The following is a 19,167-nucleotide window of genomic DNA, read 5'->3' as shown; positions in this document are numbered from 1 at the left end:
CAAAAATGGTTGTATAAAACTGCAGTAATTGTAGACCACAGTCAGAAAGTGAAGAGATCAAATGTGTCAACTCTTCAGGGGCCAATTAAAGTCTCCACAAAGATAAAAGTAAATTCTAGCCATAAACTGGGTCTATCCTGACTCTTTTACAGCTTATGGATTAGAGAAGGAACCCAAGTAGTTCTGATAACGTAGCTGAAATGCAAATTACGGCAAAAGAGAACATAAAAGTATATATTTCTCCAATTTTTTTTGTGTTTTTGAGATGGAGTCTCACTCTGTTGCCTAGGCTGAAGTGCAGTGGCGCCATCTCAGCTCACTGCAACCTCCGCCTCCAGGGTTCAAGCAATTCTCGTGCCTCAGCCTCCCAAGTAACCTGGATTACAGGCGCCCACCACCACACCCACCTAATTTTTGTATGTTTTAGTAGAGACGGGGTTTCGCCATGTTGGCCAGGCTGGTCTTGAGCTCCTGACCTCAGATGATCTGCCCACTTCGGCCTCCCAAAGTGCTGGGATTACAGGTGTGAGCCACTGTTCCTGGCCTATTTCTCCAATTTAAAAAATGTGACTGATAGGCTAGGAAAATGAATGTAGACAATTCTTACCCAGAAAGAAATGAAAAGAAAGCAAAATATTTAGAGAATACTTTCATTTTAATTATTTTAAAATGTACATGTAATAAGTATGTATAACACTTGTTTTATTATTGCTAATAATATTCATACAATGAAAAGACATTTATAGTTCAGTACTATATCCTCAGTGACTAGAATATAGTGTTGGAAACATAGTAGGTGCTCAATAAATATCTATATTATGAATTTTTCTATTAATGAATTTTAGAAGGAAGTTATACAATTGGTTTAGACAAATAATAAATCAGAGAATTCAGAAATAATAATTCTGGTGAGATATATTAAATTCTTAATAAAGACATGAGGTATGATAATTAATAAGTCATTTATATCTGGTGCTCAAAAGTAATGATCTCAAAGGGCCCTCCTTCTTTAAGCATTCTATGATATTAGGCAGAATGAAGTTGGAAAGCTTGAGCTTGGAAATCAAGCATTAGAATCCTGGGTCATCACTTAATGTTGTGACTTTGAGTAAATTACTTGATCTATTACCAACAGCCTTACTTACCTCATCTTTAAAATGAGGATAATAATAAAATCTGCCCAACTCATCACATATATTTATATTATAATGTGTTAAAATTCTAAATAAGGGTTATTTTGTGGTAGAAGAGGATTTTTTTGGGACAACTAATTTACGTTTTTATTTATATTTGACTCAATAAGGTCTTGATAATTGAGTGGTTAAAAAAACAATTGAGTGATTACATTCTATTAAGCACATTGCAAACATTACCTCTTTACTTCAAAGTGTCGGCAGTATCTTAATTTTATGGAAAAGGAACTGATGTTCAGAGAGGTGCAGTAACTTGCTTAAGGTCATACGACCAAGAACTGGTGAAGTCGTTCAGTTACTACTGAATCATATCATAACCTTATCTTAAGTAATTACGTTTTCAACAATGCTGTTTTGGAATAAGTTTTGGAAACGCTGTTTCCAAATAAGTTTACATCCTGAGGTACTGGAAGGTGGACTTCAACATATCCTTTTAGGGGAATACAACTCAACCCGTAAAAAATGGGTATCCTCAACAATTCAGATTATTGAAAATGAATCAAATGAAACACATGTTATAAAATGGACAATTTTTAACACAGAGTCACAGGGAAAGAATATCTATGGAAGTCTAAACTCCTATCAGTAGCCATCATTCAGCAAAAGTAAATATTTAAAATCCTACAGGAGCAAGGTTAAGAAGGAAACTTAAAATGAATTAGCACCCAGAAGAGCTCATAATTGTATTCACTCTATGTAAAAAGCATCTCAGGAAAAAAAAAAAGGAAACTGTAAAAGTTACTAGACCTGTTTGTAATCAAACGAGCAGTTTAATTACCAGATGAGACAGAGATCTAACCCCATACATATACCCACATACAAATCATCCTGAATGTTACTTTCCAGAGAATTGAAATCTGGAGGAGAGAAACTCCCTCATTCTGTCATCAATGTCTGCTGACTTCGGTGAAGCATACAGGTGCCCAGGCACAGGAAGGTAAGTGGTAGAAGTAGAAGTCTTGTCATTACCCAGCAGTATGGATCGTGTTATTGTGTCTGACCCTGTGTTCTGCATGGTCACCCACCTCTGCATTGAGTACCCAGGGGATAATTCATCATAAATGAAAATGTTCTTGGTAAAGGTGGGGGGAGGAGTCACTGGTCATGGCTAGAGCTGGGATTTATGGCATTATAATAAGTTAATTAACTGCTGCACTCATTGCATTTTAAAGAACGAGAATAGCATCTAAACGCACATGCTTATTAGGAAAGATATCTTAAAGCACACCAAATGCTTGTTAAGGAAGGTGTCTTAAGACGAATTAAAATATAGTTTTATGAGGTCTAACCCTACACATTAATCATAAGAACTAGAGAATTACAGACTAATGGTGCCATAAAGATCTGATTGGGTTACATTTGTGGGTGTATGCTGAAATTGCTGGTTCTGAAAAATACAGGCAATACTAATAGGAATAAGTTTATTTTATTCCAAAATAACCAGTGCTCCTGGATATTTGGGAAGATTCTAAAACTAGTGAATAGGATGTTAACAAACGGGGAGAAAAATCTTGATTTTTTGTTTTGAGTTGTTTCAATATAGTCACAGAAAAACATTCCAAAAATAAATTTATCCAAAAACAATTTTATAAAACGCATGATACAGAAAAAAAAAGGGCAAAATGCTCAGAGAACACATACAACTAAAAATCTAATGAAGAGAAAAGGGTAAAACGTTACAATTTTTTTAAATGAGAAATGGAATGCAACAAATAGAGAAGACTTCGGAGTTCAACATGGTTGTATGTTAATAAATTTCAAAACACCAATACATTTAATGCTTTATGTAAACTAAAATATATCAAAATTAGCACAACAGGTTAAAAATTAAAATAAATTGAGAAAGTTATCCAAAAGCTACATCCATGCCCCTAGAAAAGGAACTCACTGCCATCATCGATTTACTAATAAATGCCTTCAAATTCCTTCAGACTTTCAAGGATGTATCTTTCCCACATTATATGTTCTGTGAGAAAGCAGGAAAAGATTAAAAGCAATCCAGGTCGTTCTAAGAAACATCCCTAATTTTTACATACTTAACAGAAATACAAGGAAAAAACATAGAACTGAAATGTCACTTAATAAAGGAATTAGAAACTTAAATAAAATGCCAGCAAATAACTCAATAATATAGTAATAGTTAATCTTTTACTTCAAATCAAATTATGTTTATTATAGGAATCCAGTAATAGCCCCAAATTAGAAAACCTACTAATATAGAACATCAGTAGACTTAAATTCAAATCAATTATAAAAAGTAATCATCTCAATGGTGGATATATCTTCTTAACTTCTTAAAGTAAGATACACGATTCAAACCATCAGCCAACATTTTACTTAACAGTGACAAAATAAACAATTCTCATTAAAATATGATTAAAATACAGATACATGAAATTACTGTTATTTAATATTGATATCATTAATAACATAATCTGACATTCATTAAGTTCTTATAATATGCCATGCTCTGGCTAATGAATATACATGTTATTTATATCATTTCAAAAAGTTCTTAAGACATAAAACATAAAATTATAAAAAAGAGATGAACTATGATTATAGGTGACTTGGTTTTAGAACATAAAAACAGAAAGAAATCAAGTGAAAAGTTGTTTGAATTCATTAACAGTTGCTATAACAGATAAAACATATACACCAACACAAGGCAATAGAACAAAGTAAACTAAAAAGGGATCTGATTTATAACCACAAAGTAAAATTTAAATTATCACAAGAAATAATGTGTTATGTGATAAGTGCAATACTTTACTGAGAGATATAAAAAATGAATAAAAGAGGTATATTAGTTTATTTTCACACTGCTATAAAGAACTGCCGAGACTGAGTAACTTATAAAGGAAAGAAGTTTAATTGACTCACAGTTCAGCACGGCTGGGGAAGGCCTCAGGAAACCATACAATCATGGTGGAAGGCAAAAGGGAAGCAAGGCACCTTCTTCACAAGGCCGCAGGAAGAAAAAGTGCCGAGTGAAGGGGGAAGAGCCCCTCATAAAACCATCAAATCTCGTGAGAACTTACTCACTATCATGAGAACAGCATGGGGGAAACTGCCCCAATGATTCAATTGCCTCCACCTGGTCTCTCTCTTGACATGTGGGGATTATGGGGATGATGGGGATAACAATTCAAGATGAGATTGGGTGGAGACACAAAGCCTCACCATATCAAGAGGAGACCTGACATGTTCCTAAATGGGAAGACTAATTTTTATAAAATATGAGGTTTTTCTCTCCAAATGTTTAGTGTATTTATTAAAATTCTAATTCAAATCCCTCATGAAATTTTGTCCTAAAATTGACCAAATAATTTTAAAGTTGATTTGAAAGTATAAACAGGAGAGTAATAATTGTTTTAAAGAAGAACTAATTTTAACAAAATATTAAAACACATAAAGCTAAAATAATCAGGCCTTGTTTGCAAGCATAAGAAAAATCAGATCAGTAGAGAAGAACCCACTAAAACACAACCCATTATACATACACAGTCAGTATTTGAGTAGGCCTGTGTGACATATTTAATCAAAAATAATCATAGCTTACTTACATGAGGAATATAACATTTAATCTCATTTAAGCCTCCTGAGAGAGGAAGACTTTCTAAAGCAAAAGTCAACTGGAAGAGAGAAAGGGGGCAGTAAATAGAGGAAAAACCACTGGAAATTTTTATAAACTAAAATAATTATTTAAAAGAAAGAAAAAAGAAGGAAGGGAAGGTAAAGGGAAGAGGAGGGAAAGAGGGAAAGAAAGAGGAGGGGAAAGGAAGGAAGGAAGTGATGGAAAGTAGGAAAGTGAAGAAACTAAAACCATAGCAAAGTAAAAATACATTTAACTATACAAAAAGCAAAAACTGTACTAGAAAACTAAAAGGCAGATTAAAAGATAACACATTTCGGGGAAAAAATAGTAGAAAACACATTAATTTAAAGGGATATCTTTACTTTCTATAGAGTATATGATTGATACACATCCCTAGGATAAATAGGAGCTTAAAGGCCACCCCCAAGAGAGTCAGCTCAAATACTCCAAGTGCCCAGGTGAACCAAGTAAAGAGGCCAGCAGGTAGGCAAAGAGCCCAAGCACACGTGTGACAGATGGGAGCTGGTGAGCCAGGTGGGGTGGGGGCAGGATACTAGCAGAGTGTTCTCCTGCTGAAACATGGGCACAGTATTATCAGATCTTCTGCTCTTTTCAGGAGAAACCAAAACTTCAGATTTTTAGAAGACTGACCAATTTGTTCAACAACATGTTGACAAAACAATGCAACCACAGTGAGCTACACGCCATATAATCTACCAGTTTACAACCCCTAACTCACACAAACAATGAATGGGGAAATAGTAGTAAAAATACTTTGAAAGTGTGTTGAAGATCAACTATTCATCTTGTTTGTGAGTTAGTCATATTGCTCTCGTCTGTATCGGGAATCTTCAAGATATAAGGAATTTCAAAAACAGGCAAGAAGTAGTAAAGACAGCCTTTGCTTGCTGCCCGATTTTAATATCCACTGGCTCACCTCTCACCACTAGGCCCTACCATGACCATCCCCATGCTGTAGCTACCCTCAGTTACTGGCAGGTAGCCAAACACTAGCATTCTTTTGTCTCTGTGGTCTCTTCCTAGAATTTTCTTTACTCTTGATAAAGAAAATCTTACTTACTCTTTAAAGCTTAGTTCAAATGTTACTCCACTGTAAAACCCCAGGCAGAATTAACCATAAAATCAACACATCTGTTGAGTATCTGCTCTTATCAGGCAGTGGGGACTACAGCAGCAAACAAGACAGAATCATTTCTGCCTTCATGGAGCTTGCACTCTACTTTCCCATAGCTGTTAGTTTCTGAGTTACAGTCCTTAGCATGTTCCTATTTATAATTGTTCACTGCCACCCCCTACTCCCCCAGGTCTGTGAGCTTTTTCAGAGGATGAATGTGTGTCCCATAAAACCATGCTCCTGTAGTCCATACTCTTTATTCTCAATTTCAGGGTTTATAAACAGTTTGTGTATACAGTACACATTCAATATAAGCTTATTAAATGTAGGAGGGGAGCTATCCTGTTATTTAAAAAACCACCACCATGATTATGAAATCCTAAACTTTTTATGACCAAAAAAAACTCAAACTAGGGTAAAATGTTTAAAGGTAAGTTAGAAGTCAGTACTATTCATTACAATTTCCTCGTACTCAGTGCTACACTGCTGCATTCTGCTTTCCCTAAAGAAATGACAAAAACACTGAAACATTAATCAATCCAGATATCTGCTAATCACTCTTACAGTTAGTTTGAGCAACAGAAAAGGAGTCAGTATTCTTAAATTAACCCTGAAGAGATGTATTAGCATAGAAACACAACACAAATCTGTTTTGACATCTGGAGTTCTGTGCAGTAACTACACCCAAAACGGAGTCATATTGGGCATGTCCTCTTAAAGCATCTGCAAAATCATTTCTTCTGGTGTCAAGCCACAAAAGATTCCTGCCACAGGAATTGTCCTGAGTCCATGGCTAAGGTCTACAGTTTGGGCTAAAACAAACAGAAAAAGTTAATTATCAAGATAGGAAATGAGAGTGCTGAATTTATAACTACATTCAATGCTGTTCTGGCTATGAGCTTTACATAACAGAGTTGGGCTTGTTAAAATAAGAAACCATATAAGATGCATATAGAGACAGGAGTTTGTGCTCTGTAGGCATTATTATGTACTTACCAAGCTCTCCTTGTGTCTAGATGTGTATCTCTCTCAGTGGACTGAAAATTCTCTGAAGGTAACAAGACACAGGACATATACCTTATAGTGCCTTGACCAATGACTTGCATTTGGTAGGTGTGCAGTGCAAAGTGTTTTCACTATTAGAATATGTATTATATTTTATTATATAACATGGAATATAAACACTTTATGTTTGAAAGTATACCAAGCAACATTACAATGTTTTCCATGTTTGACATTTAAATAATATGTATCCATCATAAACCCCAATATAAAACATAAAGGATGAAAAGAAGAGAGAAGTCAGAGGGCTTAAACAGAGGGAAAAAAAAGTAAATGAGTTCCCCACTTAGGCTAGAATATTTTTATCCATAGATCACCCTTAAAAGAAGAACTAAACCTGGTGTGCTGCGAGATATCTCATGCTGAACACTAAAATCATTAGGAGCCACAGCAAAACTGAGTTACGTATTCTGACTGAATGCAATAAATTGCTCTTAAATATAATCATTCAAAGATAAGAACTGGCTCATCGTTGGAAGCAATAATCATTCATAATACACATTATTCAATCGTTCATTTGTCAAATATTTTTGAGTGCTGGTATTGTAGGAAGGTAAAGAGCCATCATTAGGGTTATGAGCATAAGTAAGACATTGTTCCTGTCCCCAAGAAGATTTATAGGCTGAAGGAGGAGACAGAATGGACATAGCTGAAGTATCAGTTCCTTTTGTTAGCCAGTTGTGTAGAAAGTTGTTGACTCCATGGCATTTACTAGGTACTATCCACATTTGTTTCTATACTTCTCTGTGTGAGAAGGTCAAATCAGAGAAATGGCTAACATCTTAAGACTATATGAAGTACTGCATGAAGTAGTCATAAAGAGTTTGAAGAATCCATAGACATCATTTAGTTTCACTCTTACATGTTAAAAAATAAATGCCATAAATGTTAAGTACCTTGTTCAAAATTAATGCAACTTAGCAACAAATCTGAGAGAAGAGCATAAGTTTCCAGCCCTTCTTTTTTTTTCTTCTAATACAATACTATGCATACCTTTTATAGTAAGGTATTACATTTATACAGAAAATACAAATGGTTTCTTATTTTAACAAGCCCAACTCTGTTATGTTCTTGCCTTTCAATTGACTTTTAGCGATTCTAGCTCAGCAATAGTCTAGTGACCCCCAACAACAAAATGCACACCTCTTTATACATATTTTATAATTTGTTTTAAGTTGCACTTTACAAGGTGTCTAAGTTTTTCTCTGGTATCCTGATTTTAGTTAATAGCAGTAAAACAACAAGAGCAAAAAAATAAAAATAAAGTAACAGTCCTTGATCTAGACCTGTTTAGTGTACCAAAGAAAAAAATGCACCAAGGCTGGAGGCACATGAAAACATGTCAATCAGATGTAATTGCTCTCCAAGAGAAACACTTTTTAGGCAAGTAAAAAAGAACTCATCCTCAACAGAAGGCTTTGTAGCAGCAACTAATCTACTAATGACAAGCTCAGTGTGTTATTCTCATGCTTGTTTTTTAAGATTCAACATCTGAAACATGACAGAAAAGGACAATCTGACCAAGTCATGGCTCTTAAACAATTATAAAAAGTACATGGGAGGCACTTTTGGATACTATCCATAAACATATACATATATAATAATGATATTTCATTATATCATTAACAATTGAGAGAATCCAAACAGCTTTTAAGTATTTCATAGTTTCTCATATAGTGCAGACAAATATCAGAACTCTGGCACATTAAAAAAAGCCTCTATTTTTTTGCACAATAACTCTTAAAGATACTCAATAGGCCAGATTTGGCCTGAAGACAGTGAAGCCTCCATCCCAGGGAGTGGTATTTGAAGGCTATATTTGGCTGGATGCATATAAAGACAGCTTTAAAGTTCTATGTTTTTTTTTTCACTATTGCAGAGTCTACGTAAATGGAAACTTAACAACCCCTGCAACAAAGAGCAAAGGGCAACTGCTAACTCCAAAAAGAAGGGCACAGAGTCTATTATCAACCCTTACATTCATTACCCAAAAACTGAGGTGTCCTATTTTTTACAGCACCAGAATTGGAGTATTCACTAGCTAGAAGGTATGAGTTAAAGATAAAATAAAACAAAACAACAATAAAAATAACAAATCCTATAGTAAATCTTAGCCAAAAACTCAATTGTAATCTCCACTTAAATTTATTAAAGTTGGATGCTACCTATTAAGACACTGACATTTTCTGAGATGCCATATTGGGGAAAGCCTAAAAACTATCTCTACATAAAACTCATTCTAACTTTTAAAATAATTGATTTTCAGTTTTAATATAACTATGCACATGGAAAAAGTACATATAGTCAGAATCTGATGGAGATTGGGTGGGCAAATTTATTAGATAATCGTTTATAATTTGGGGTACAGAATGACCACATTTCACTAGTGATCATGTTATGGTGACTTAAGATAGAGCCAGACTCTACCCTCTCTTTTGTCTTCCTACACTATCTTCTGCATCTGATTTCCAGGTTGTAGGTACAGCGTCTAAGAGACAGAGCAGCCAGCTTTGTCCATGTGAACTGTTTATAAGAATGTTTGGTTGGTGTGCTGGACTGTGATGTACAGCCCAGATTCTCCTTCAAGGAAGGACTTGTTATACCAACTGCTGAGATCCCTGGCAGCCAATGGCCTTTGATGTCAGCTCCTTTGGGGACTGCCTTAGATATAAAGAGGCATCCACAGCCCCACCTTCCCAAGGCAGGCCACACCTAATAATTGATTGATACAGGGATATAAAAGCCTGGTGGTCTCAGTTTACCCCACAAAAACCCTGAAGATCCATTCTATCTCTAGAACCCCCCATGGAGTCAGCCAATGTTGTCATGGGCCTGCACCGCAGCCCAACTTCTTCCCCTGTCCACTCTTGCTTCCTTATCTTTCCTTACACAGCTGTGGATCCCATGGGCACTCATTAATAAACATTCTTCACACAAAATTTGACTCAGAGGCTGCTTCCTGGGGAATCTGACCTGAGACAATAGAGTTCTGATCTCCATTCTTAACATTCTAGGTTCTGTAGAATGACAGTCCCTGCTTAGGACTCTAGATCTGACTCCTGCTGCAGCTTCATTTACCAGGGAAAATTTGCACTTGGATTTAATGAGGACACTCTAGCTATTAATAAAAATTATATTTCACTTCCCTTTTGGATATTGCTATTATGCCATGGACCACATGTCACTGGTGCAGATTAGGAGCGGGTGATAGAATTCAAACATCAAAATCCCACCCCATAGCTCTAATAAGGTCTATTCCTGGAGTCAACTGGAAAGAAGGAGTACAAGTCTCCAGAAATGTCAAGACTTCTTCAAATCATTTAAATTTGCCCTCTTGAGATTCCTCATTTCCATGACAACTAACTATAAGGGGAAAGGGTTAGTGAACAGTTTGCAAAATGCAGAAAAGTTTTGGAGACTGACAGATTTAAGGAATTGAATTAAATTAGTTTAATTAAGGTGAGTTTTTTATTGTTTAATAAATGGAAACAATGTGGATCTGGAAGAATATTTTTTTCTACTCCTTCTCATCAAAAGGAGCAATAGATACCCAGTTTTTAAAAGACCAGTCTTCAGGGAAATCTTAATTTAACTTTTAGAACATTATGAGAACATTCACATTTTAGTGCATACTAATGGTCTGGGATTTGTAGGCAAAGGAAAATGACACAAAATTAATGCACACTCTAAGTGAATAGTACCATGATCTAATATTTAAGTAAACTTATTACCTTTGTGCTGGTAAAGAAAGTTTAACACTTAAATTTCTGAATTCTACCTACATGAAACTATAAAATTATACTCCTTTTTCTAATGTTATCATATTATGAATCTGCAAATACTCTACGCACAAAAAATGAAAGGGCAATTATCTTGTAAACCCACAAGAACAGCAATCAGAATCCCTTATATTTTGATCTAGACACCTAATGTAGTCATCCGAACATTTTCCTCCATCACTATACAAATGTAACGTCTTTGTGAGACAAGTCAGTAATTTTATCCAAATTTACGGAAGAGAAAGCCAAAATTGAATTTAAATTACTTGTCCAATAAAATGACCAATTGGAAGGCTACCACGAAGACTTAGAATCACAAACTACCATCAGTTTACAGGGCAACTCAGCTTCTCCCCCTTCTGGAGTTACATTTAAGAAATTAATATCTTTGGCGTCAAAGATACTAGCCCTGCTCAAAATCCAACAAACATTGTGTAATACAACTTGACAGCTGAAATTTTTGTTCCTTAAAAAAGAATTGATGTTTCGGGAAAATACTAAGAGAGGCATGTTAATTATTCCTAGCATCTCCAGGTTGGCATCTGTCCACCACCAACTCATTTGGGCCATCAAAGCAGGTATGGCTAACTTTCCAGCCTCAGTTCTTACCTATACCAATGTTCACCCTTGCTAAACTTGCCTAAAATGACCTGTGCTTTACTTTTACTATGCTTTTGCTCACCCTATCACATTTTCTTATAAAATAATACTAGTTTACATTTCAACAGCAATTTACATAGCAGCTTTACAAATACTGTATTTTACAAATGCCATATAGAGCCTCTCCTCACTGATCTGGTCTTAAACAACAAGCAAGCGTGTATACATTTCTTATATGTGCTATGAGCATTTATCAAAAAGTAAATCCTTATTACTACATAATGTGTTCATAAGTAAATCAGTAAGCACCTTGAGAGTCAGAAGGCCATATGCTTCATTTTATACCCTGAGTTCAGAAGAGTGTCTTATAAAAATTGACATCTCAAAATGCATCTTCTGTTTTGATCTTGTTGACATGAAATTCTAATTTCACATGATTTTCTTTTCTGAAATATAAATTTAAATGCTTATTTAAATAAAAATTAAGTTAGCATTCTTATTAAAACCATAAACTGAAAGTGTTTTGCTGAACAAACTTAAATGCGAAGGGATTATCTTGTTATGAACATAAATTATTTTAAACCCTTAGATCATTTCAATCCTTACATTTTCTTTTAGTTTTTAATCAGCTGCTAATAAGCACACAGTTGTTGAATGTGGGTTAAGGTAACAGACTAGGCTATTGAATTTGTTTTCTGTCCCTTCCAAGATTCCACTGAATTAAAGCATTAAAAAAAATCCAGAAGAGGAATAAATATATAACAGAAATGAGACTTAGGGGTGAAGGGGACCCATGACTGAGACACTTTAATTTCTGGAGTAGGGAAGAAGGAAGTTGGATGAAACAAAGCAAGCCTCAGCCTTCACAATTATAAAAGAAAACTTCTGTGAAGGTGGAAGCCAATCTCCACCTGAACATCACAGAGAGGCCCTGGACTCAAGGTTAGCAGAGTGGGGAGTGGGGAGGGGGTTGAAGTCATGTACTAGTTGAATATTTACACATGGGACATCTGTAACTTATCACAATACTCCTCTGTCATCTCTAACAACAAAGCTCCAGGCAAAACTCCCAAGGACTTAAAAATTCAGAGGCTAAAAAAGACTGAGAAAGTAGACCACAAATTTTAAAAAAAAGCGTAGTAGATAAAAGGAAAAAGGCGTAGAAAATGAATTTATGATTAACACATCCAGCTAATGTAGTCTCAGGAAGAAACAATGAAGTAAAGTGGACAAAATATAATTATAAGAAGAGAATTTCCTAACGTTGAGGAAAGCAAAATGTCTTCAGATTGAAAAGATCCCCTGAATGGGTACAAGAAAACAAATTTTGAGGGAAAAATCTTTTCATCTCTTAATTACATACTCAACTCACCTATAATCAAATTTGAAAGAATAAGAGACACTTTCCAAGATACAAGGATTCAGAAATTTTATCTATCATATATATTCTTTTTCAAGAAATTCACTTAGGATCTACCCCTCAAAAGGAAGAAATATACAAAGAAACAGGCAAAGCAGAAAAGCACAGGTCCAACCAAGGAGATCATTCAGAAGTCTTAGGATCATGACTGCACATTAACCCTTCCAGCCTGACACAGCACAGAAGACTCTACAAAGTGTCTTAGGGAAAAAATGATCTTGATAGAAGAGAATGTGTAATTTAAGCGGAAGAAGAAGAAAGGAAATCAAATAAATCAGAATAAAAAGAAATACAATTTTAAAATTCAGGTGCCTACCAGTAATTTTCCAAATATGATGCAAACTAAAGTAAGTTGAAAACTGAAGCAGTTGATAGCACTCTAAAAGACTCTATTTGTATTTAAAACAGAAAGAATGTTCTTGTGTCTAGAGTAACCTACTTGGTACTCTAGAGGAGGAAATGTCATGCCCTGGTGGCACCAGCATTAAACAATAGCCACCATAATGCGAATGCTGTTCATTGCTTTTCAACTGTTTTATATTTAGCCCACAAAGAATCAAATACTTGGTTGTGATTATAGGACAGAATATATTGTTGGTAGTCTTGACAATGTAAAAATAAAAATAAAGCTGACAGGAAATGGTATTTGAAAGAGGAGAAGAGGAGATGGAAAGAGTAGGAATAAAAATATTTTCTTCCAACTTTGAGAGTCAACAGATAATAGAGGAAATTGATGCAGCAAAAAAAAAATATTTAAGGATATTATTTAAAATTACTAAGATAACCAATGTAAGAACTAAAAAGTATATAAATGTAAATATTTAAAAGACAGGTGGTCTAAATGAGTCAGGTGCTCATCTTTCATATATGATAGCTAACAGATATTGTTAAAAGCTTATAAATCATGAAACAGAAGCACAAATACATGATCTAGTCTTTTGAAAGTCAGTATCAAAAAAAGATACACAGTTAAAAGCAATTAAGTTGAGATAAGGATTTAGGGAAAGGAGAGCATTGATGGGAGACTGGCATACTTGTACGATTTATTGCCACATGCATATATTTGATGCAAATGATAAAAAATGTTGAAAGGAAGGCAAGTGTTAAGTTCCAGAGAAGAAGTAAATGCCTTTGGGGGCAGCAGTCTTACTCTCTTGCAGGTAGGCCATCTCTGTTTCCTCCCTTTCCTCAGCCACTGTGCACATGTTCTGCATTCTCTTGCCATCTAGCACCTCAGCTCTTCAGTGTCTGCTCTCAGTTCTCTTTCTGCTTTGACTCAGAATCACTTCTAACTGGAAAACTTACAATATCCCTGTGACTCCCCTGCCTTTTTCTAACATCCTACACCTCTTCCCTTCATATTCAATGGAATGTGACTATGAATGTGATATGACGACACAGAATTTCTGAATAGGCAAAATGTCTTGGTGCTTTAAGTGATGATGGGAGAATATTCTCTCATGAGCATATATGAATCTGAACTCTTTTGATTGCAAGTAACAGAAATCAAATTCAAACTAGTTAACAAGATAAAGGAGACATAATTGGCTCCAGGACTCCAAGGAAGAGTTATGATCAAATTGCAGGAAGGGGTACAGGTAGGCCTCAAAAAAAGAATGGTACCAGGACTTCAAGCACTGTACTGCTATGATTCCCTTTCTCCATCATCACCTGATTTTTCTCTGCATACCAACTTTATCTCCCTTACTGAAGACCAGAATCCTCTACACGGCGGCAAACACAGGGCACGTGTGGCAGCTCTCAATCCTCACAACAGCCAGCATTTCCATCCTCAGGCCTAGTTTACAAAATCTCAGAGAACGACATTAATGGGCCCACTTTGGGTCAGGTGCTCAACTCAGGACCGATTAACTATGATCAATGAATACTACAATTGCACACATTGGGTCATGCACCACATTCCCTCACCTCCACTGACCAATCAACTGTGGTCAGGGACACAGCGTTATGCAAGAACAAGACACATCCTGCTGGAAATATACAGTTAGGCTAGAGAAAAAAAGTATTAAAAGAAGAGAGATGCTCTTCCAGGAAGTGGTATTGGGAGATAAAGGTACTAAACAAATAAAACAATACATGTTCACATATAGGAGATAAAACTGCTTCTAATAAATTATCTGGTGCATGGTAACTATGAAAAAAACTGTCAACTTTCTTAGCATTAAAACTACTTCAAATAAATTATCTGGTGCATGGTAACTGTGCAAAAAATATCAACTTTCTCAGCATTGAGGCTTTATTATTGAGAAACAAGAGTTAAAGCATTAATTAGAACATATCTATCAAAAAAGCTAACAAATGGGAGAAAGGATGATTATTTATAGTTTCAGTAATTATGTAACTTTTGCCCACCACTCCATTAAAACAGTTGCATCTGAATATCCTCAAATCTGACAAAATTTTATCTTTTGGGCAAACATGTAGTTTCCAAATAGTTACAACTTAATTGGATATATGTGTATATATGTGTGATAATAAATAAGAAAGGTGATAAAGCTAAATGCTTTGATTTAAAAACAATGTTTAGGGATTAAAAAAATAAAATAAATGTAAATAATGAAACAAGTTTCCTCTGTGACTCTAAAAGTAATTCCAAAGAAGGGAATGCAAAAAATCATTTTTGGAGCAAGAGAAATATTTTTTTTTAACATTTATTTATTTATGTGTTTATTTTATTTCAACAGTTTTGGGGGTACAGGTGGTTTTTGGTTATCCAGATAAGTTCTTTAGTGGTGAATTCTGAGATTCTGGAGCACCCATCTCCCATGCAGTGTACACTGCACCCAATATGTAGTCTTTTCTCATTCACCCACCTCCCATGCTTATCCTGAGTCCTCAAAGTCCATTATATCATTCTTATACTTTTGCATCCTCATAGCTCAGCTGCCACTTATAAGTGAGAACATGTAATACTTGGTTTTTCCATTCCTGAGTTACTTCACTTAGAAGAGTGGTCTCCAACTCCATCCAGGCTGCTGCAAATGCCATTATTTCATTTCGTTTTATGGCTGAGTAGCATTCCATGGTGTATATATACCACATTTTCTTTATCTACTCGTTGGTTGATGGGCATTTATGTTGGTTTCATATCTTTGCAATTTTGCAGCAATAAACATGTGTGCAAGTGTCTTTTTGACATAATGACTTTTTTTCCTTTCGGTAGATACCCAGTAGTAAGATTGCTTGATCAAATGGTATATCTACTTTTAGTTCCTTAAGGAATCTCTGTACTGTTTTCCATAGTGGTTGTACTAGTTTACATTTCCACCAGCAGTGGAAAAGTGTTCCCTTTTCACCAAATCCAGGCCAACATCTATTATTTTTCTATTTTTAAATTCTGGCCATTCTTGCGGGAGTAAGGTGGTAGTGGTAGGTATCTCATTATGGTTTTAATTTGCATTTTTCTGATAATTAGTACTGTTGAGTATTTTGTATATGTTTGTTGGCTGTTTGTATATCTTCTTTTGAGAATTGTCTATTCATGCCATTTGCCCACTTTTTAATGGGATTATGTTTTTTTCTTGCTGATTTGTTTAAGTTCCTTGTAGATTCTGGATATTAGTCCTTTGTCAAATGCATAGTTTGCGAATATTTTCTCCCACTGTGTGAGGTGTCTGTTTTCTCTGCTGATTATTTATTTTGCTGGGCAGAATCTTTTTAGTTTAATGAGGTTCCATTTATTTATTTTTGTTTTTGTTGCATTGGTTTTGGGTTTCTTAGTCATGAATTCTTTGCCTAAGCCAATGTCTAGAAGAGATTTTCTGATGTTATCTTCCAGAACTTTTATGGTTTCAGGTCTTAAATTTAAGTCTTTGATCTATCTTGAGTAGATCTTTGTATAAGGTGAGAGATGAAGATCCACTTTCATTCTCCTGCATGTGGCTTGCCAGTTTACCTAGCACTATTTATTGAATAGGGTGTCGTTTCCCCACTTTATGTTTTGTATGCTTTGTAAAAGATCAGTTGGCTGTAAGAATTTGGCTTTATTTCTGGGTTCTCTAATCTATTCCATTGGTCTATGTGCCTATTTTTATACCAGTACCATGCTGTTTTGGTAACTATAGCCGTGTAGTATAATTTGAAGTCAGGTAATGTGACACCTCCAGCTTTGTTCTTTTTGCTTAGTATTGGATTTAGGGAAAGGACAGCATTGATAGGAGACTGATATATTTGTATTATTTATTGTAGTCTTTTCTCTCTTACTCATCTCCCATGCTTAACCCCAAGCCCCCAAAGTCCATTATATCATTCTTATATATGTAGCCACCTATAATGAGTTATTTGAAATAAACAGATCACTAAAAGACATGTGTTCATTAGACTTACCCTGTCAGGGTTTGAGAAGCTCTTTCTACACTATTTTCTATACAGATAAATAGTTTAGGTTTAGCAAGCTGTACTGTCTCTATCAGGGCTATTCAACACTGCCATTGTTACTTGAAAACAGCCATACACAATTAGGAAATTAATGGGTATGGCTGTGTTCCAATAAAACTTTATAAGACCAGCATATTCCTCAGGGTTCTCTAGAGAAAGGAATCAATAGGATAGATAAATATTAAGTTGGTGCGAAAGCAATTGCAGCTTTTGCCATTACTTTTAATGGCAAAAAAAAAAACACAATTACTTTTGCACCAACTTTTAATAGAGAGAGAGAGAGAAGAAATGTATTATATGAATTGGCTCATGTGGTTATGAAGGCTGAGAAGTCCCACAATATGCCATCTGCAAGATGAAGGCCCAGGAAAGCCGGTGATACAATTTGGGTCCAAAGGCCTAAGAACCAGGAAAGCTGGAGTTGTAACTCTCAGGCTAAGACCAAAGACCTGAGAACCAGAGGGGCCACTGGTGGGAGTCCCCAGAGTCCAAAGGCTTGAGAACTAGATTTCCACAATCTGCCATCTACAAACTGGAGAAGCAAGATAGTTGCTATGTAATTCAGTCTAAGTCTGAATGCCTGAGAGGATGCTGATGGTATAAGTCCTGGTCTGAGTCTGATAGCCTGAGAACCAGGAGCACCAGTGTTTCAGGGCAGAAGATGATAGATGTCTCAGCTCAAGCAAAGAGAGAAACTTCCCCTTTTTCTGTATTTCTATTCTATTTAGGCCCTCCACGTGTTGAATGATACTGCACACATTGGTGAAGGTTGATTTTCTTTATGCAATCTACTTATTCAATGCTAATCTCTTCTGGAAACACCCTCACAGACACACCCAGAAATAATGCTTCACCAGCTATCTGGGCATCCCTTAGCCCCATGAAATGCACACACAAAATTCATCATCAGGCTGTTGGATTTGGCCTGCTATTGCTCTGTGCTCTATACTAAGCAAATATTTATCACCTCCATTCTTTCACTCTCTTCCTTCATATACCTTACCTGCTACATTCATTCTCTTTTAAAGCATAAATGTGATCATGTCACAGTCTCACAAACTTTCACTGATAAATTCTAGTTCTGATCATGACAGAACAGACTGTATCAGATCAACTCTTCTGCAAGAAAATCTATAACACTAGATATACTACAGAACACAGCTGTTTGAAGTTAATAGGAACCAAAGTAGCCAGGACTGGAAGTGTCCATATCGTAGAGAAAAGGGAAGCACATGGAGGGAAGCTGCACCTGCTCCTTCGATTTCTCGCTTCAGTGAATTTTTCCTTTCACAGCATGGCACATAGAGGCCAAACTGAAGAAAGTAGCATAGAGCTTTGGAATTTTTTAGAGGCAAGTCTAAGGTTCCTGAGTCAGTCAAGGCTTAACGACCAAAATCCCAGAGAAAATGGAACTTTCTGCAAAACAGTCTGTATAGTTTTTGCTCTTGAATTGTTTGCTGAATCCCATGTAGCAAAAGACTGAGAGGCTCAGAAACCAATTTCTGGTTTGAAAACAGCACCCTATAAGGCAAATATTTAGCCAAGAACTAAAAGACATGGCCTTTAACTTAAACATACTTACCATCTCATTGAAAAGTACCTAACATTGGCACATGAAATGGCATTAAAACAACAAGCCAAAAGAAATTAATACAGAAATGAAACACAGGCACGGATGAAACAACAACATCTTCAGGGTTCTTCAGCCTGTGATTCAACAGCATCGTACTTTTAAGCCTCTGTGATTTCTGTTCCATCAAATTCTCTTTGTCATTTCCTAGATGAGTCCAGTTAATTTTAATAAATCGTTGTCTTACAGAAAGTTCAACTTCTTTGCCTATCTCCCCAAAAAAATGCTTTGAGACTAGTCTCATCTTGAAACTCTCCAAGAGTATGACAGTCATTGACGAACTGAGGTAACAAATACTAATATACTATTCACATTTGTGTTCGCACTCTCATACAAGAGGGCATCAAGATGC

Source organism: Pongo pygmaeus, chromosome 1, assembly GCF_028885625.2.
Source record: "Pongo pygmaeus isolate AG05252 chromosome 1, NHGRI_mPonPyg2-v2.0_pri, whole genome shotgun sequence".
NCBI classification, from domain to species: domain Eukaryota; kingdom Metazoa; phylum Chordata; class Mammalia; order Primates; family Hominidae; genus Pongo; species Pongo pygmaeus.
This window is presented reverse-complemented; position numbering follows the sequence as displayed.